Here is a 20,421-nt window from a genome sequence, read left to right on the forward strand (position 1 = left end):
AAACAGCTTTCTCCCTCTGAATAAGTCATGCAATAAATAGCATGATTTTCTGTAAGTGCAAACTCTCATTTGATTGTTATTGTTCTTTTCCGTGATTGCTGATTATCGAGACATTGGATTCAGGCAACAGAAGGAAAATGCTTATAAAGAAAGAAATTTCTCTTCATTCTGCACATGATTACTTTGATTTTAGCAGTGATGCAGAAAAGTGCTATCTTTGGTATATTTTGGGAAATTTTCCAAATGTACTTGGGAGTATGTATCGAAAATGAGACTGTAAAGTAATTTCCATTACCAAAAAAATAATTCAGGAATGAAGTGTACTTAAGACGCACTTTTCTAAAGGCATAATATCAAATGGCCTTTGTTCGGAAATACCAGTTTATTACAGAATTGCAAATTTGCAGTAGTAGTAACAGCAGTAGCCATCACGGAAATAAATAACAGGACTAAGACATTGGAACAGCTACAGCTCTGTCTGGCGTAATCTCTACATCAATGAATGATGCATTTATATAGGCATTGCTCAGTTCTGTGCTATCCTTCCTAAACGCTTATCTCTGTTCCTGTTTGGGGAAATTATTTAAAATCGGAGATGTATTTTGTGAATTCTTGGAAATGCACAAGCTCTTCATAGTTTTGGTTCCTTTTTCATATCCCGCACTTGCCACAAGCCGCTTAGGCTTTTTGTTTCCTTGAGGGCATAGAAGTTTTTAAGGCCAGAAGGACATCTGGGGTCTATTCTTGGCCACCATTAACTTGGTTAATGAATGGAATAAGTATCATGTGCACATCATGGGAAAGCCTGCTTGGTGGCATAGGCTGTACAGCTGACTGATGCTGTAGCTCATTAGGGATTTCCGGGTTGTGCAATGTAGCTTCAGGGCACTGCATTTTTGGGTCTTATTAAATGTCTGGACAGTGCTTCCCTGGTGCAGATCTGAGGAAGACAGGCTGCACGATAAGAATTGCAGATTGCCTCTTGTGTTTCCAACAGAAGGATGTTCTGGGGGCTTTTAGGGGATGGTTTTGTTAGGAACTGGGATTAGGATTGCAAGATATGGTTATTTCTTTGCTCCTTTCATTTTTTTTTTTGCTTGAAGGAGTTGCTTGTCTTCTCTACTAGCACAGAGGTGCTGTGAGGGTTAATTAGCGTTGGCAAAACATTTTGAAATGGCTGATTGAGAAACACTGCCAGAGATGAAAGCTAAGTAAGTATCTAGATAAATAAATATTCCTTTGTAGTCTTATCTTTACAGGAAACTCCCTGTGTACCCAGGATACTGCACAGGTCACTGAGCAGCCATCTCCCCATTGCCTGGAGTCTTCTCAAGGGGAACTCATTTATTTAAGTATTCTGCTTCAGTTTCTTCAAAGTGAGACACAATACGTACCACACAAAGGGAAAAGCCTTAGTAACCAGCAAATGGCACAGGAATACCAAATGGTTTGGCAGCTTTTTCATTCTCTGGAGCTCTTGTTCCTCTGTTTCCTGCTGAGTTGTGTGGCTGCAGAACCCAGAGCATCCCAAGAGGAAGAAGAGGAAATCAGAACCTATTTCCAGTGTTGCACACAAGTTAGGAGAAGGGATCTACAAGTGAGTGTCCACAGCAAAGTGAAGAGTTCCACCGAAGGTGATGAAACCAGCACTCTGCTTTAGTGTGTTCAGTGTGGTCTTACGGCTTCTGGGTGCTTTTCTGCTGGCGGGTCTCTTAGGGAGACTGTTCTTGTGCCTTTTCCCTGCTCAGAGGGGAGCAGCTTCAGGTTGGTTGTGGAGACATGATGGGGAAATTACAGCTGCTCACACCCTTCTTGCAAGGTCCGTACACACCGCTGAGCTCTGTATAGACACTGAGTCAGGGAGGAACACTGACTAGGTGGTTCTCCTCTGTGCTTTATTTACAGTACACATCCCTGCATCGGCACCACAGCTCAATGAAAGACGACATAAAGAAACAGTACTGGAGACCATATCTTATCCCATCTGATCAAGCATTAGGGCTATAGCATGTCTCTGCTTCTCTGCAGATTTTTTTCCTTCCCAGCACCTGACTGTTGTAATGGCCATCCATGCTGAACTGCTACACATACCAACTGCTGCATGTGCACGGCAAACCCAGGGCCTCTTGACAAAAATGTGGATGTTTCCTTGTCTCCTTAGGTTGTGGGGCACAAGGAAGTGGTGGCCTAACAGAAATAGAGGTACCATGACTTGGGCTGGAGCCTTCCCAAACAGGGACAAGCAGCTAGTGCAGAAAGTAAGCAGAAGACCTCCTGTGCACAGCAAAGCTGTGATACCCAGGTGCCCTGGCTCCATGGGGTCTATCTACTGGCACTGCTGTTTACCCCCAATTGAAGCTCACTTCTAGGAGGGATTTTTATCTCATGTAAAATTTTCCAGCTGGAAAAACATGCCCGGTAACCTTTGGACGGCCAGAGCCAGCCATGAGGTGGCAGCAACCTTGTATTGCCAAGGCCGGGGATTTGGCTCAGTGACCCATATTTCCCACTCTTACCATATATGTGAGGTCTCTAGACATGAGGCACACCAAGAAAAATCTGGCCCATCCTCTGGCTGCTGAAGAAAGAAGTGACACTTAGAAGTGTCCCCAGACAGGGGGCTCTGCAAGAAGACCTGTGAGCTCAACTCTCATCATCGCAAACAAACTGATGGAGCAAGACTCTCTCAGGTCTTTAAGTCCTGCCACTGATTCTCACACCCAGTGTCTTCCAGGGCTGCCTCATCCAAAATGAATTTGTGATATTCTTGCAACAAGAATTCTTCTCGATTCAATCTGGTGGTTGAAAGCTGATAAATACTCTAAAGAGACATGTGGAAATGACAGGACAGCCCCTGTCATCCATCCTTTTGCTGAGGGTACTTGTGTAATGACTTGGGCAGAAAGCAGCAAGTGCATGATGATTTGTACTTCACCCTCTCCTTTTCCTGCTGAGATTGTGGATTCTTTCCTGCTGAGAAGAGGAGAAAATACTCTGCAGTCTTTTTTTTGGGACCCTCTCCAGACCTGGGCCAGTTTCTTTTGCAATGCAGACCTTATTCTAGCGTGTGCCATGGTGGCAAGGATCCTCCCTTGCAATGACTGTCCACAGTACTCTTCTTAGACAACTGCATGCAGATAAGCTCTGGGCTTTGCTCTGTCTCCTGAAATAATGCAGCCAACACTGAAGAGTCGGTTGATTCAGGCTCTCTGACTTCTGGCCTGGATTAGTCAGTGTGGGGACACCTGCTGATCTGTCTGCTGATAGTGGCCTAGCAGAGCATGATGCAAATGCAGCTGAAGATGACAGAACCACAGAAAAATACCACCTGGGAGAGACCACTGGAGGTCTCAGGCCCAACCTCTTGCTCCAAGCAAGGCTAACTTCAAAGTCGGATCAGGCTGCTGAAGGCCTTGTGCAGCTGTTTTGAAAACCTCAAAGAATGGACGTTTCAGAAACTCTCCAGGTGACAGGGAGGAGATCTGGGAGGCTGAGGTTGGGCCCCTGAATGGCCTCTCACGGCCTTGTGTTGGTAAGGATGATAAATACATGACATAGTTGTGATTTCAAGGCCAGTTCTGAATACCTGTTTAGACCTAATCCCAAATTGAAAACTAGTTCCAGATTTCCCTCAAAACTGAGTACATTTGGGGCCTAGGAGTTTGTGTTTGGCCCATTGGAAAGAGAGCCACGGAACTGAAGCCAAGGAGACTTTCCTAACCAGGGCTATAACAAGGGCTATAAATTCTTGCTATTTGCAGGGACAAATGACCCAGGAACCTGAGGTTGCAACTTCATGATTTTACATTAAGCTCTTACGGCACAGTTCCAGCTGTTTTCCTGGCCCTTGCTTCATGGCAAAAGTACAGCTGCTGTGACTGTCCAGCTGAAAAATACCCTGCCTGAGGAAAAGATCCTTTTATTTTGATCACTGTGATCAAAGGCTGGGGGAAGGTGGGATTGGCCCTGTCAGTGCCAGTCTCTGCTTAGGGAGATAGAGAAACTGTGGCTTTTTGTTAGTATAACAGGTGGTGCTGCAGGCTCCCTTCCTTCAGTAGGGGCATAAGGATCATACCAAAAAGGATCTGTAAAGTAAAGGGCTGATTTCTAAGAGCTGTAAGAGAGAGCACATGCTTTATGGCTCCAAACAATTTCTGCTCATGTGGAAAGGATTAAAGAGAAAAAACAACCCTGTTATTCACTTTGCTCCTGAGCTGTTTCGGTCCTGTCTTCTTCTGCAGAGAAGCTTTGACAGGAGTTGTTATCTATGGTCCTAAACTGCAGCTCATATCCCCAGGGCAGCTCATGGGATCCGTTTCCCTTGCCAGAGGACTAGGCGTCAGTGGGTACCTGTCATAGCAGTTCCTAAACGTGTGGCGCAAGCCTGGCTGTTTCCTTGCAGGACCTGCCTGCTTGCATCTCTGCTTTAAGGACGGAGTAGTGGGGCAGAGAGAAGCCAAGTGACTCCTCTGATGCCGCACGGTGGGGCTCTGGCAGGTCAAGCCCCAGATCCACAGCTTCTCTTAGCTGTTCAGCTGCAATCACAGACAGCGCAAACATGCCCCTCATGCAACAACAGCCTTGTTACTTGGAAATGCTAGAAAGTTTCCACATCCTGTTCCTATTCCATTGACTGCACCTGCGTGAATGCCCGCTGTTCTCTCCACCAGGGTGTCAGCAGATCCTGTAGCTTGTTTTCCACTGAAATGTCTCCTCTTAGGTAAATATTACATCTGAGGTTGCTTTGCCAGTGGCTTTCCTACCTGGAGTTTGTACAACAGGTCAATGCCCTGCTCAGAGATAACAGGAATACTTGCTGTGAGTGCTGTTTGCTGCTGTGATATGCCATCCTGCTTTTCCCTCACCAGCTTCTCCTTTAAAGGTTTTTGAATGCTGCTGAAGTCATGGAGGTTTCAGCAAAGTGAGGGAAATTTAGGACAAACTCTCTAGTGCTTGGACAGAGCAGAAGGGCTTGTTTATTCCAACAGCCATGGCTTGTAAATTATTCATCTGTGCGTAATTGAAACATGCAGATCCTCAAAGGTCATGTTACAAAGGGTGAGGTGAAGGATCAGCAAGCTTTGAGCAAAACAGGAAGGTTAACAGGTCCTGGGGAACCCTTCTCCATCCACCTGCATCTGCTCAACAGGAATTCTTGCTTGCAGAAGAAAACTGAGTCTCGGATAAGTGAAGCAATGCACAAATGTGTGTGTGGTGGGGAGGACATCTGTAAAAGCTCTTCCTGTGCCTGTTTTCCCTCCAGTGGAAACACAGATGGAAGCTGGTTGCAGTGAAACTTAGAGAGAGCCTATGGGCACACACAAATATCAGTGCACAATAGTTTTTAGCCTCTGTGAAGTGTAGAAAAAGTTTCCAAAGACCAAGAGAGATCAGAATAGCCAACTAAGCAGAAAAGAAGCCAGCACGCTTCTGCTCAGCAATTCTGTCTCCAGACAAAACCAGACTTCAACTAATTAAAACGAGCAGATGCTAGCTGGAACATTAATTGGAACAAGTATCATCTTCTGTCTGCTTAAATCTGTGTTCTAGCTCTCTCCTAGTAGGTTTGGATATATATAGAGAGTTAACTCTTTAGCTGGCTTATTATTTTGTTACACACAGCATGTAGTTAGAAGAGTTTAATGAAATATCTATGAATAGATTTGTGTGTGTATATATATATATATATTTAGGAGCAAACAATTCTCCATCTAATACTGCAAAGACATCAAACCCAGCATTTTCAACCCTTCCTTCTCACAGTGTTAGTAATAAAGCAATCTTCCTCAGCTTTGAGAGGTCTTAGAAGTAGCACTGGGCACAGGGCCAGCTGCTGTTCTTCCCCATCTGCACTGTATTAAAGGATACCTCTTCTCCAACCTGTGCTCATTTGCTGCCCTCAGCCCATGTTCCTTCTCGTTAATCTTGATATATGCTCCATAGAAAGTGCAAAGTGCTTAGCTGATATCTGATACACTTATAAATAGCCTGTCTGCCCTGCTATGGTTCTGCAGCTATCCCAACACGAGTAAACACCCAACGTATTGCACTCTTCCTGGAACTGGGATGCTATTGAAGATTTTCCTCTAAAGCATCCAAATTTGCCTCCTCTGGAAGCCGGGTACTTGACTGCAGGCACCGCTGCTCTATTCCAGATTGGCAGTTCCTCAGTCTCGTCCTAGTCTCTGATTCCTCCCTAAGAGATGAGGGAAAGGCAACATTTGGGATAACGAGGCTCTTTCACTGTTCCCTGCTCTCCCTGCTCCGTGGGTGCAGGTCGGGGCTCCCTCTGCACAGCTCCAAGTCCCAGACCTTCCCCTCTGCTTCACACACAGGTTGCCCCCAGGCTCCTGCTATTCCCTTCATCCTCACGCTCCCTGTTTCCTCCTCCTTCATCGAGGACAGATTCTGTTTCCTTGCTGGACTCACTGAATCTGTCGTAGGTCTGGCAATCCCTGCAGAGATCTGTCCTGCGATGCTTTCCTGAGCACCAGTGCTCCCATCTAAATGCCACACAGTCCTCTGCCTTCCAGGGAACTAGGAGCAGCAACAACCCTGTGCAAACTCCTCCGTCCTTCCTTGGTGCATCTCTCTTAGTCCCTTTTTCTTTTGGTGACCTCCTTGAGTGATAACTTTCATTTCCCACCTGCATTTGTACTGAATGAGCCTCAAATTCAGCTCCCCAAGAGCCCCCCAAATAGAGCTAAATGTAGGCAGGAGAGGCCGATTGGGATATTAGAGATTATCCCTGACTCATTTTCTTGCAAGTCTGATGCAAGAAGTGAGTCAGATCCCTCCGACAAAGCTTGACCCAACAGCCCCAGCCGGCAGCCGGCCGAGTGGCAGCGTGTGGAGCTTGTGTCGTTTTGCAAATGGAATAAAGGTCACTTAGCACAGCGGCGGCTTCCTGCATCTGCCGTTAGATCAGAGGCATCTCGCCTGAAGAAGCCTTGCAGCTCGCTTACCCCATTGCCGCTCGTGGGTGGGATAAGCTCCCCAGAGCCCTCAGCAAAGGGGATGTGTGCTGCTGAGCGGTGACCCTCTTTCTTTACCAAGGTGGGGCAAAGGTCCCTGCCCTGCAATGCTGAGCTGGTCACGCTCAAAATGCTGCCAGTCCTCGGCCCCTTTGCAGCCAGGGCTCAAAAACCCTCTCCCTCCTCTGGGCATTCTCTCGTAGCAATGCTGCCAATACTAATCCTAATGTAACTCTGCTTTTTGGCTGCTTTCTCTTCCTAGGTGTTGATGCTGTCATTACTGAATGACACCTCCTCCTTTCCCCGCAGCTCGGCTGCAGAAGGCATCTCCTGGGGCCGGTGGCTGAGGTAAGCGGCTCCGTCTGACTCCTTGCGTTGAGTTCTCAGTGCCCATCCTCCTTCTGGAGGTGTCTTGTTGACTACCAAGAGCCACGGGTGAGTGGCTCATGCACTGCTATCTGATTATTGAGGCAAGGAGATAAAGTTAATTGATATTTGTCTCCTTATATTCACCTCCCACGTAGCAGCAGCATCTCCCCTTATCAGCGCCCACCCAGCTCCTCTGCCATCTAGGTCTCAGCGGTGGTCTGCTGTCTGCCCTGTTTTCCCTCTCAGCTGGTTTCAGGTTCAGACTGTGCCCATTTTCTCCCAAAAGGAGACAAACTCCTGATGTGGATTCTGCAGCTGGCATCCCCTCAGCCCATCCCCACCTCATAGGGACACCTCGCATGGAGCTGCCCTGAGAGTGGTGCGTGCAGCCGGGCTGTCTGGAGCGAGCACCAGTGTTGCTGCCTTTGGGCTGGGGCCTGCACCACTGCAGGTTTCATGATCCTTAGAGTTGTTTTTAGTTGCTGCTATCTCTAAATGTGCACCCCAGAGAAGTAAGGTGGATCCTGACCCAGGACTTTTCCCTGGGGAGAACAGGGGAAGTGGTGCTCGACACCTCTGATGGAGCTTCTTTTGGGTATGGCAGCAGTCTCGCTCTGCTGAATGCAGACTTATGCCAGGTTAAGCCCTCACCCCTGAATGCCTCTTCTGTTCTTGTTCCAACGCAGCTTCTAAATTGGAAACCCTACCACCTGCATATGATATGAACAGGGATTTTGCAACATTGGGAGGGCTGAGTCAGGGCACAGGGACGAGAGCTATTTCTACTGCCGAAGAGGCTCGATTGCATTCAGGTGCCCACTGCAATGGTTTCCCTTCTCACCCCGTCTCCCCAGGAGTTGTGCAATGTTGGCACCGGTCAGCCTGGTGGCGGAGGAGCGGCCGGAGCAACTCGGTGAGCTCACTGCCTGCCCATCGCTTTTTCCCCTGTCAGCAGTAGCATGTCCAAGGTAAACCATCTCATTTTGGAACCGCTTTGGTTCAGGCTCAGACTGGCAGCCCCTGTCTTGCTGTGAAATTTCTCGATACGGCAGCTCCCATTCAAAGTTTAGTATCGCAGCAGGACACCATCCAGGCATGGAAAGAAGCCTGCAAACCCTCGCCGTGCTGCACCCTCTCCAGTGGCCTGCCCTGCATGTGGGTTACACAGAGTAACCTTCCCTGAGCCCAGTTACCCCAGGCTGTACCCTGCAGCAAAAGCCATCTGGTGCCTGTCCTTCAGATCCAGCCCCTCTGGCCAGCACCCCCTTGTAAGCTTCCCAAATAAAATTTAATGGAGCTTGTTAAAGCTGTTGAGATTGGTGGCAGCTGTGGGAAAGGGTCTTGTAAATAAGAGTGCTTAGATTTCTCTTATCCTCGTATTTAGTTTCCTGTAGGCTTTTCAGTGCTTTCTGAGCCTGAGTTATGGCTAAACCATTCTCAAGGACTAGTTGAAGTCTCTTGTTTGTTTTCTTGATGCTTTTCCTAGTGTCTTGTAAATCATCTTCTGTCTTTGGCAGTGGTAAAGGGTGAAGCAAGCAGTTCCACCACTGCAATATATCTACATTTTGTTACAGCAGGAGAAACAGAGCCCAGCTCCTGACTGAAGGTCTTTTGAGTTGTTCTAAGTTTTAATGTATAGCATCGCTTTGGGATCAGCCCAGTGAACACTCTATCAGTTTGCCTCATTCACCTTCCACTCCCCATGCACTGTTAGACCTGGGACTTCGTGCTATGCTCCTCTGGGTCGTGGCTTGGTCTCTTATCAGAGGGTAAATCCTGCAGCTCCACCAGTGTGCAGCTGCTCACAGTGGCCCCATGAAGCAGCCCACGTGGCTCGTCTGCAGGCATGTGGCCTTGAAGTCTGCCGAAGAAGGCTCCTGGCATGTTTTCTCCTCAAAGTTGGGGATGAGGGAGGAGGAGGCTGCAATAATTGAGCTGAGAAAATTTTTCGTCTCCTGTCTGGGTCTCAGTGGGCTCCAAAGAGGGTTGAGAAGTGCCAAGTTCTCAGGTTGGCCCTGTCCCATGTGGCGGCTGCCTTCCAGTGTGGCTCAGGAGCCTCTGCTCGAGGTGACTTTTCAGCATTTTAATTCCTTTCTGCGCCTCTTCTTCTGGGTTGCTGAAGCTTTTCTGCTGGCTTGTGTTTTTATGAGGATTTGTCTCACCCACTGGGCTCTGATGGCTGGGACACCTTTTGGTCCCTGTTTCCAGAAAAGCATCGCCGCTGCTGGGCCCCTACCCAGGACGCCTGGATGTGTCCATCGGCCGCCCCGGCAGGCTGCCACTGCAGTTCTCTGGTCCCTCTTCGAGCCCATTGCTCCCTCCCCATTGCTCATTTTCTCTTGGCTCAGCATAAACACCAGCCCTCAGCGTTCTCCTTGGAGGTGACAGCCCATGCCTGAGTCCAGCAGTGAACCATTTGCTCCAAGCAGCAAACGGAGCCGCCTGGAGGCCCTCAGGGCTTGCTTTGCTCCTGTCTGTGTCCAGCTCCTTTGGTGCCTTTTGCACCACATGCTCTGCTTTCTTTCCCTTTCCCCAAAACATCATCCCCTTTTGGCTCCCCCATGAACCTTCCTTAATTCTCTTATTCCAAAAAAGACCTGAATGTCTCCATGTACTGATCCTGACTGATTGATCCCTGAGATTTTTTTAACCTTTATTTCTCTTGCCCAAGCAATTGCACTGTCCTAACACCAAACAGCAAGTCCAAGGGGGATTCAAACCCTCTCCTTCTGCCTCATGCAAACTTTCTGGCTTGGGAGGGGAAATAGGTCTTTTGTCTATGATTTTTGCTGCTGCATGTGAGCGTACCCTCTTTTAAAATGTTTTTGCTTGAAGACAAATTATTATAGAGTTTTCTGAGCAGACTTGCACCGATTTCATGTACTTCTGCATGCCCGAGGCCTGATCCTGGCAGTGCTGAGCTGATTCACTGCGAGGCAGAGTTATGCCCGGTTCCTCAGCAAAGTCTGTTCTGGTGTTGCACAACGCATCTGTTCTCGGGGGGGCTGTGCGCAATCTCCCGTCCGGACAGACGTCTGAGCCTGATCCTGCTGGAGTGACGTCAAGGGCTGCAATACTGTACCTCGTCCTGGCACTCTGCTGCTGCAGCAGCTGCAGCCGCGCTGGAGGTCATGCAGCCGCTGCTGCTTTGACCTGCAATTAACAAGTTACCGACAGGCAGCACGGGTGGCCCTGCAGCTCCAGAAACCTCAGGCTGGAAGCAAATGGAAGTTGCTTTTAAAAGGAGGATCCTCGTGTTTTGACCTGTGAGCAGGGCAGCGGCTGGGATAAAACTCCAGCAAATTTGCAGCCTTTCCTGTGCTTGGGGCTCGGGCTGGCACAAGTGAATGCCTTTTGTCATGGAGCTGCAGCAGCCAGCACCACAGAGAGTGCCAGTAAATCACTGGCCTTGGCTTGGTGCTCATCCTCATGGCACTGATTAAGAGAACAAGAGTACATTATCTAGAAGCAGCTATTGTGAATACTTGCTGCTGAGGTCTGCTGAAGGCAATAGTGACGGGTAAAACAGCAGCCTCAGCTTGCACCCAACCCACCATGGTGGAATATAAGGGTGGCAGATACAACGGCTACACCTGACTGCAGCAGGGAGGTGTCCTGGTGCTGCAGGGAAGGAGGAGATCCTCACATCCTCGGGGCAGCACACACTTCCATCCCTGCACCTCGAGGCACCCTGGCCTCTTGCACTCCCCAGAGGCAGGGCAGGAGAGCTGTGAAATGGCGTTGAGCTGCTCAGCAGGAGTGGATTCGCTGGGACCTCCTGGCATCATCACAAGCATTGCCTGCGCCTCGCTGGCCCGGGCTGATTCCAACCCCAAACTAGAGAAATGATTCTTCTAAATCTTTCGGCTGGTTGGCTGAGTGCTGGCCCAGGCTGCGGTCCATCTTGACAGCTCTGCACATAGGTCAGAAGGAAGGAAAGGGTGTCTTGCAGTTTCAATTTTTATATGAATGCCCACGCACTTCTTCGGTTCTTCTTCAAAGCTGCTGACAGAATAAGTACCGCTCCCAATTTTAGATTTTGGAAGTACTTGGATTTTCCGAGTTTTAAGTCCAGCAGGAGAAGTTCCAGCATGACGTGGGGGCACAAAGTGTCCTTGCCTTCAGGCAGATCAGCGCTGTTCAGCAGTAGCTGTGCACAGGGCATGGCTGCATGGGGCAAAAATAGCAATGGGAAGTGGGAAAGTAACAAAAGGTGACCTGCAATGTTAGCGAGAACATTTGTGATGGCTCATGAAGTGAAGAAACTGGAAGACACATAAACCTGTGTAGATATTTTTTAAAAAAGAATAAATTTTCATGGAGTTTAAGAAAATGGGAGAGTGTTTTTTAACGTGTAGGAAAAGAGGTAAGGAAATTATCCTTAAAAAAAATGTAATTTTGATCTGGAAATAGGGCTGAGACAAGTCTTGAGGGTAAATATTTAATTACTGGATCAATTTTAATAAAGATCTAGAGTTTACAATTGATTTCTTTATCCTCTGCTGCACCAACCAGTGAAATTCCTGGTTAGTACTGGTGTGGGTCCTGTCAGCGAGTAACTTATACTTGTGATTATAATTGACTTTACATGCTAAAAGTGAAAAACTTGACATCCCAGAACCAACATGCTTTCTGTGCTCTCTCATCAGTGAAAATTTTTTATTTCTGGGCGTAAAAGCAAAATTAATTTTCTTGACTGGTCACCCTACTGAGGTTGCGATACTTTGCAGGGCAGCAACTAGCCTGTATTTACCTTAGGGGCTATGATATTTAGACAGGAATTCCGTTGCAAAATGGAATTACAATAGTGAACTTTAGCTAAACCTGGCAAGTTAGCATGACCAATACTTGACTGTAATAATGGAGTTGATACTTGTTTATTGACAGGAGCCATAGTGCTATCCAGAGAAGCCCTACTGCATGCACTAGTTCATGGGATGCTGACAATTAAATACAGACTGAAGCACTTCAGTGCCAACAGCTGGTGCTGCTCTGTGTCTCTGCCACAAGTAGATCCCACGTCCACTTCGTCAACTATTGGGTGATGTGCAGTGGTTTAGTGCCTTTTTTTTTTTTTTTACACTGAATTAGCATGTCATTAAGTAGAGGTTATAGAAGAGTGAAATGGTTAAATAAGATGTGTTGTTCTCTCCCATTCAGTGATGGCAGGTTCTTCCTGCAGGAGCTGCCACATTCCCTGTGACATTGGCACAACTCAGGTGTCCTGAAAAAAAGGCTTTGTCATCATCTTTTTGCCATATATTCTGCACTGGACAGTCTAAATGCTTTTTATGAATATCAGTTTGTTCAGCGTCAAGACTGCTATCCTCAGGGAACCATTGGAAAAAACGAAGAGCAAGGAGATGAGGTGAGTTGCTTCTGGCCATATAGACGTTAATTAAATAGGAGCAGAGTTGGGAAAGGACGTGTTTTCCTCCAAAGCAGTGTTTATGGGAAAAAATATATGCCAGTGATCTGAATTCAGCTCTTAGTTATTTCTTGTGACGCTAGTGGAGGTGAATATTTTGCCCAGGAACACCTACAACATAAGAAAATGTGAATTTTTAGATCACAGGATGCATGACTAAAATTTCCCTAAACTTTCTGACAAGTCCAAGGCTGGCGTGAATGAAAACACTTCCTATGATCACGTCTGTATTTTGGGGAAGTATAATCCAGGTCTGCATCTGTGTTTTCTTCATTGCTTACACTGCTACTAAGGATTCAGCGGATGAAGAAATAGAACATTACATCACAGTGGATCATTTTTAAATGAGCAGTCCCTCTGGCTTGTTTATTTGTTTGTTGTTAATTATTCTGTTGAGAATATCTGGCCTGTGGCAAGCAAAGCAGTCAGCTCTCAACAGCAGCGAAATAAATCTCAGTCCAGGGCAAAACAAATTGGGAAGAAGCTCCAGAGAGTGGTGCTATTTGAAATAAGTTGAAGTATTATTTTGAAAGCTTGCATGGAAGAATGGAGTTTTGCCAACTATTACAATTGGACTTCAGAGTAACTGCTGAGTGGGTAATTATTCCCCCAGGAACACGGGAGTCTGGACAAATGTAAGACAGAACAAGAGGGGAAAAAAGTGTATGGAGAATTAACTTTAGAAAACAAGCTAGAACATTAGTCACAGGAGGGATATAACTCAACATTCATTTAATGTTTATTTCTGTGATGAACAGAAACGTTGTTCTTAACCCCTGTGCTGAAGCAGGAAATAGGAGCCTTCTCTCTTCTTTAGGCAGCTGGAACTGCTTTGTTGAAGTTCATATCTTTGATAAGCGGGTGAAGGGGAGGATAAAGAAATGTGCTGAACATGCTGCAAACCCAGCAAACGGGCCTTGTGCTTGGAACAGGGAAAGAAACCACCTGTGGAGCTTGTTGAGATATTATGTGGTGTCTGTTGTGGTCTTCAGTGACTCCCCCAACATGAAGATGGGGCAATATCCCAGGGTTTAGAAGCTAATGCCCCCCTCCCCATAGGAGTACTTGCTCATGGTCTGTCTTCAAGCCATGGTCCCACTTTCCTTTGTGCTGAGCAGCACCTCAGCAGCAAGGAGGTAATTCAGCTCTACTGCAGGTTGGAGGAGCTGAAATACAATGGCAAAAAAAACCTCAAAGCATGTGAGACTTTTTTTGTGGTTATATAGTGCACATGTGGTAACTGTTGAACTGTAGACTTACCTGTAGAGTGTCTACACTCAGCTTTTGTGATTCATTGCTCCCATTCTGATCTTAACAGCAGCAATTCACTGAGCAGTCCTCTTTCTAAAGCAGGATCAGTATTGCTTTGGATGTTTGGCATTTTGGAAGATGACTGTAATTCAGGTGACGCTGGAGAAGAATGAAACTTCACAAAAGCATCTCATCTATTCAACACTGAACCTACACAAATGGGCCATACGCACTGAACTGAGTGCCTGGAGTAACATCACAGCCAAAGGGTCCAAACCCCCAGCCTTGGATCTCCCCAGGTTTGTGAACTTTGGCTCTGTCTCAACTCTATAACCTCCAAAGACGTTGACTGAACCTCCCTGCTGGGCTCTCACCACATCTCTGGCCAAGTGATGGGCTCCCACTTGCCTGTCCAGCACTGGTCCCCCCAGGCACACGCCTGTTGGTGCTGCGGTGTTGCATTTCTGACCTGTCGTTGCTCCGTGACCTGAGCGAAGGTTACCAGTGTTTTTGTGTGGACTCTGTGTTTACTATTTAAGGTGAGCAAGAGGCTCTGGATTCCACTGGTTGGGTCATCCTCTCTGTTTCCCAACTCAATGTAAACGGACAGACAGACAAGGTAGCTCTTTCTTGAAAACCTCCAAATTCTATTGCCAGTTTCTGGCAGACTCGGTGCTGGCAGCACGTGATGGATACAACACAGTCATAGCTGTTCATTTTTGTAAACGTTGTCTGCAAAAGCACCATCTTCTCTTAACACCTTGAGCCATTTCCCTGGAGTCCTCAGCACCAGGCTCCTGCACAAACACACCCAGCTCTGGCGTATTCCTTCCAGGAGAGGGCAGGGGAATACAGTTTATTGCAGATTCACTCCTGAACAGGAGCCAGGTTTAGTCATGTCCCAGATCTTCCTGTATGTCTTCTAGTCTATTTTGCTTTCCTAAACGCAGTAGAGAGGTAAGTGCTGAATCTTGAAGTGAGTCAGTGGATTTTGTCACATTTACAGACCTGCCTGTTCCTGAGTCATCTTCATGAGGGACAGCTTGGACTGCGCTGCTGACTTTGCTCTTGGACCTCTAGGAACGAGCCTCATCTGTCACATTGGAAGCATCATTGGCTCCTGCACAGCCTTGGGACCAAGGTTTAAACAGCTGAGGCCCAGCTCTTCTGCTTCATGTCATCACATCAGGGGAGGCAGTGATGGGACAGCATGTCTGTCACTCGCTTAGCAAACCCATATTCCTGCAGGAGATGGCCTGATTCCCTTGGCCGTTCAGAATAGTAATTGGTGCAGTTCTGCTCTTGGGTGTGTTTGACCACAGATTAAAACCCAGGAGGTCTGCATCGAAAGCCAGGTTTGGAACGGGACCTGGTTGAAGATGGTTTGGAAAAATAGCAGCCAGAAAGTCAGCTGATATTTTCTTTTTCAGTATCTTAATGAACAGAAAGTTTGGGAGAAAGTCAGAAACTCTCGCCAGCTCTCCACAGTTTTTAATATTCCAAAGGGCATTAACATACAAAAATCCTAAAATGAGTTTCTTCCATCTTATCCCCGCCTAGACCTATAACTCTGACTTGAAAAGACCACATAATTTCCAAACTAGTTAAGGAAAGAAAAAAATATATGAAAGAATCAATAAACTGTTGGCCCTGCAGCGCAGATGCCCTTGCAAGGCCAAAGAAATGAAGCCCTGAGATTGCTGTTGCCGTTTCCACCTTGTCCTGCAGAACCACAGTCAGGGATAAACATATTCTTTGTGTCAATATTTCTGTAGTACCGAGAGAACTTGCAGTCCTTATCTGCGAGTGTCAAGGACTGCCGAGTTAAAGCGATCGTAACGTTACTGGGGAGTTTGACAGGCTTGGGTGCTCGCCCTGGGCTGTGTTATGGCTCCGGGGCTGAGAGCTGCAGCCTGGCAAGGCTCGGTCGGACACTGCCACCGGCTTTGTGGCAGAGGAACGGGATCTGTCTGCAGGTGGCTGGTTCAGGAAAATCTCCAAATAGAAGTTGAACTCGTAAATTTTTCTTCGCCTGATTGTTTTTGCTTCTCTCATTGGGAAAGAGCGGCCTCGATTTGTAAATCACATGTAAATGTGCAAGTAATCAATTCAGCCTTGCTAACTCTTCTGCTAAGCGGTTGGTTGGCTCTCCAGACTGCTGACAGTTTGCTGCTGCAGCGACGGGGAATAGCAGGGGCTGGGGCAAAAATACCACAGGTGACCTCTAAGGCAGCAAAGCACTTACCCTGTGCAGCACAATCCCTCTTTTTGCCCATCCGTGAAGCTCAAACACTTTCCCTTCCAGTCCCCTCAAAAGCGAGAAGTCATTTGTAACACAAAACTGCAAAACTTACAGAAGATGGGAAAACCTGAGGCAGGAAAAAAATCAGCCTCAGGACAGCCACATGTGGAAAGGCAAAGTGTGGGCAGAGCCAAACAAGCCTTAGGTGCAAACTGCTGAGCACGGAGCAGCCTTTTGCTCCCTCTCCCACCTTTCCCGGTGCTGTGCTACGTGGCGTAGCAGCTTGGGAACAACTTCAGCCCGCAATTTCTTTTTGATTTTACAATGCAGTGCTATTATTATCTCCAGGAAAATTTTAAAAGCCTTGAATGCTGAGCTTTATTTGCCTTTCCTGACTGGATCTTAGCACACAGCCATCAGACAAAGGACAATGGAAAGTGCCTTAACTACGCCTTAGCCCCCGTGTTTGGCGGGGCAGTAGGAATGCCACAGAGGCTGTCTGAGCAGGGGAACCAGTTTGACCGAAGTTCTCTCCTGAAAGGTGGCAAAAAAGGCGATGGAAATTCCCCAGGCAGGATCAAGCCATAGAGGTGACAACTGATTTTTAAAGAACTTGGCGACGAGCTGGACAGGGAAGGAAGTCACTTAGCAATGCACAAAAAGCATGGGGCAGGGGAAAAGGTGCGTGTATTTTACAGCAGGGAGAATGGGTTCAGTTTTGCTGCAGTACCAAATAAAGCCACTGGACAGAAGAAAGCTGACTTGAGACATTGGTGACAACGGCACAAAAGATCATCCCCAAAAAGCCTGCCCCAGCCCAACAGTCATTGCTGGTTCTTGTGAAAAGTTGGCAGCCAAAAGTGATCAGAGTATAAGTCTCGATATGTGTATTTCCTGCTGTTATGCAAAAGCTCATAGTGTCTCCAAAACCTTGAGCAAAGCTGAGATGTGTGCCAACTTGCTTTCACTGTCACGGGGCTCCAAGGAATTGATCAGTAAATCAGTTCGCAGCTTGAGAGGTTCATTCAGTTATCCTGGATGGATGGAGAAGAGGCTGGCATTGCCACTGCAGCTCGTAAATCTCAGGTTTGGGTTTAAGCCCAAAAGCACTTCTGTGGACCCCAGAACCAGGACTGTGATTTGAGGCCTCACAACAGTCTCAGCGTGAGGCGAAAAAAACCTTCTGAGGTAAAATCTCTGCTCAGAAAAGATGCTGTAGAGGATGAGGCTGTGGGCGTCTTTCACCAAGGATGACCCCAGATCCGGGCTCCACGTGACACTGACTTTTGCATGCATTGTCATTATTCTCTGTTACACGGTAGTGGGTTAGCACAGGAATGAAATTGTTTGTGCTGAAATGAAATATCAGAATTCGTGCTTTCATGTATCCTGTTTGTTTGTTTTTAGCATGTCCCTTGTCTGTCTAGAATTTTTGTCTGGTCAGAAAAAAATGGACTTTGGCTATTTGTCCGGGGTGTCCTAATGTCCGATAGCCTGGACAGAGCAGGAATTTCTACAAGATTGCTGGACCTCCAGAAGTCCCAAAGGCACAGCCTCTGCATGTATGTACAAGGACTTTCCTGAAGTTTCCCAGCACAGCTGATCCCACATGCGTGGCTAAGGGCATCTGGACATGTGCAAGAATTTTGGTGCATCCAGAACCTGTCACACAGTGGGTGAGCGAGCTCACATCAGGGGTTCGTCCTGGATGCTCTGGACTCCTTTCCCCTGGCAGTATGTGTTGCCTGCATGCATTTTTAATTTTATTATTTTATTTTATTTTATTTTATTTTTCCTAGGGAAATCTCCAGGAGAAATACAGAGGCCCTAGTTACACTTGGTTATTTATTGCCATTGCATTTGAACTCCCGAGAATTGCTCTTGCCTTGTACTGAATGGGTATGAAGCTCTGTAGGGTTCTGCAGTGTAGTTGAAGTTACTCATCCCGAGCCATCCAAAGTGATGATGAACTGGAGCTGTGTTTATTCATCCCATGGGTGTCCTTGGGCTCAGACTCACAAGCTCGTTACCTGATTTACCAAATTCCCACCTGCCTCTCGAAGCGACTGGTCCATAGCAGGTGGTAAAAAGCCACGGATCCCTCCTCTGTGTGCAGCCGCACAGGGCTAGCACCAGCACAAGCGGCACATCTGGGTCTGCTGGAGACCCCTGGAGACACCAACCTCTGTATTTGCTTCAGTAAGAGCTGAATGCAGCCAGCCCTGCGGGATACTGGTAGGAAAACAGAAAGGTTTGGGCCTAGTGAAGTGGAAGCGGCTTGAAAAGCAGAACTGGGACATGCACCGGTTCATTTCCATGTGAGTAAACATGGGATTTCCCTACCCCTCCTGCGACTGAGAGACAGTTGGAAATTACTGTAACTTAAATCTAAAGAAGTTGTCCAAAATTCAGAGCAAACACTAATGTGTCCCAGTGCATTTCTAGGTCATAATGATAAAATTAAGACTGTAAATTTGGGTTGTGTTCCTGGCATTAAACATTCTAAGGTAATTCCATATCTGCACAAACCAACAATTCTGATTCCAATAAATCCAATCCTGAGGGTTTGGGATTTTAGCCATATCTAAATCTAATCCTTTGCATTGCATCAAGCTAAACTTCACCTACTCAGGGAACAAAGGGATAGAAAACAGTGAAACAAGACTTGCTAAAAATCTATTTGGGGTACAAATATTCAAGGCCAGTGTTTTTACCAATGCAATGCTTTTTACATCAGTGAAGTTACACTAATGCAGGATTTGGCCCTGGTGTTTGTGTATAAATATAGTATTAGGAATCTGATGAGCGTGCACTTATGCATTATTCATTGCGATACGAGGAAAGGAAGAGCGAGGTCCCTGCACGAGAGCAGGACACAGCGAGCGTGTGTGCGCTGCTCTGTGCTGCAAGCTGAAAGGCAGCGCTGAGCAAGCGGGACGGCTGCAAGGGCACCGAGCATCCGGAGAAAGTGGAAATTGCATCTCTAATTCCTCTGGCTAAACCGAGGGAAGGTGAAAACCTCACTAATCTCTGCTAAAGCAAACTCGGTAGGACAAAACTGGCTGAAATGAGGAAAGCGTTTCCACTTTGTTGAGAATGTGCTGTGACCCCTTTTCTTCACGGTCCTAACCTCCGTGTGTCTGGGGTGGGGAGGACAGGCCACAAACCCATCCCTCCCGTCCCTTGCAGGGCACATCTCCAGCCTACGTGCCTCCTTGCAGACCATTCCTGTGGCCCCTCAGGGTTTTGCCCAGCCCAGCCCGGCCGTTGTAGCCCCTCAGGTCCTTAGGTACTGGGTGCTGCCTGGGCACCCCCAGGTCCTCCTGCATCTGTCGGGGCTTGTCTCGGCTGGAAGTCCTTTTGGAAGAGGCTGTTTGGTGTTTGCCAAAGCGTGAAATGTGCTGCTGGAAATTCTGAAGCAATGAGGACTGAGGAGAGTTTTCCTCTTCAAGGCACTGGGCTGGAGTTGAAAAGAGAATAGGCTGTGGCTTGGTTCTACCAGAGACATTTGGTTCAACCGTCTGTGCTTCAGTTTCACCATGAATTCAGAAAATGACATTAATGCTTCATTTTTCCTACAGGACAGCAATTTGCAGCCCTGAGGCCCACAGTCCTGCAGCATCAGAGTGAAGAGATCAGAAAGGCGCCCAGACCTATGTCACTGGGCTGTGCCCAGCCAGCCCGGCCTGCGCCTTCCCAGGGATCAGAAAAATAAAAAAAATGTGACTTGAAATATCTCTGATGTAGTAGGGAAACCCACTGCTGCAGGAGCTGGCAGCCTGTGCGTCCAAACAGCAGCTTCCTCACTGGGCTTCACCACTGCGGGAGTTAAATGTGGATCCTGATCGCCACGACATTGCATGAATAGTGCTATATTTGCATATATAAAGCTTTAAAATTGTAAATTTATGTATAATTTGTGTATATATAATTAATGCACATGTACCTGTATATACATATATATATACACTAGTTTGTTTATACATATATACATACATACATACTAGTGTATTTAACCAGTGTGTGTGTGTATATATATATGTATAACTGGTATATACATGTGTGTATATATAATCAGGGTATATATACATGTATATATATAACGAGTGTATATATCCGCGTATATATGTAACGAGTATATATATGTATATATATAA

At 47.0% G+C, this 20,421-nt stretch overlaps 1 long non-coding RNA gene across 1 annotated transcript in view; it reads left to right on the forward strand.

Moving 5' to 3' along the window:
• The window catches only part of LOC106045067 (uncharacterized), a 33,776-nt gene extending 13,603 nt beyond the window's left edge, over window positions 1–20,173 (forward strand). Inside the window, exons 4-7 of the long non-coding RNA XR_007165883.2 lie at window positions 7,237–7,322; window positions 12,504–12,711; window positions 14,125–14,321; window positions 15,029–20,173. This is a non-coding gene — a long non-coding RNA (uncharacterized lncRNA). The remainder of the gene's footprint in view (window positions 1–7,236; window positions 7,323–12,503; window positions 12,712–14,124; window positions 14,322–15,028) is intronic.
• The last annotated feature ends 248 nt before the right edge of the window (window positions 20,174–20,421 follow it).

The sequence above is a fragment of the Anser cygnoides genome, chromosome 10 (genome assembly GCF_040182565.1).
Source record: "Anser cygnoides isolate HZ-2024a breed goose chromosome 10, Taihu_goose_T2T_genome, whole genome shotgun sequence".
Lineage (NCBI taxonomy): Eukaryota > Metazoa > Chordata > Aves > Anseriformes > Anatidae > Anser > Anser cygnoides.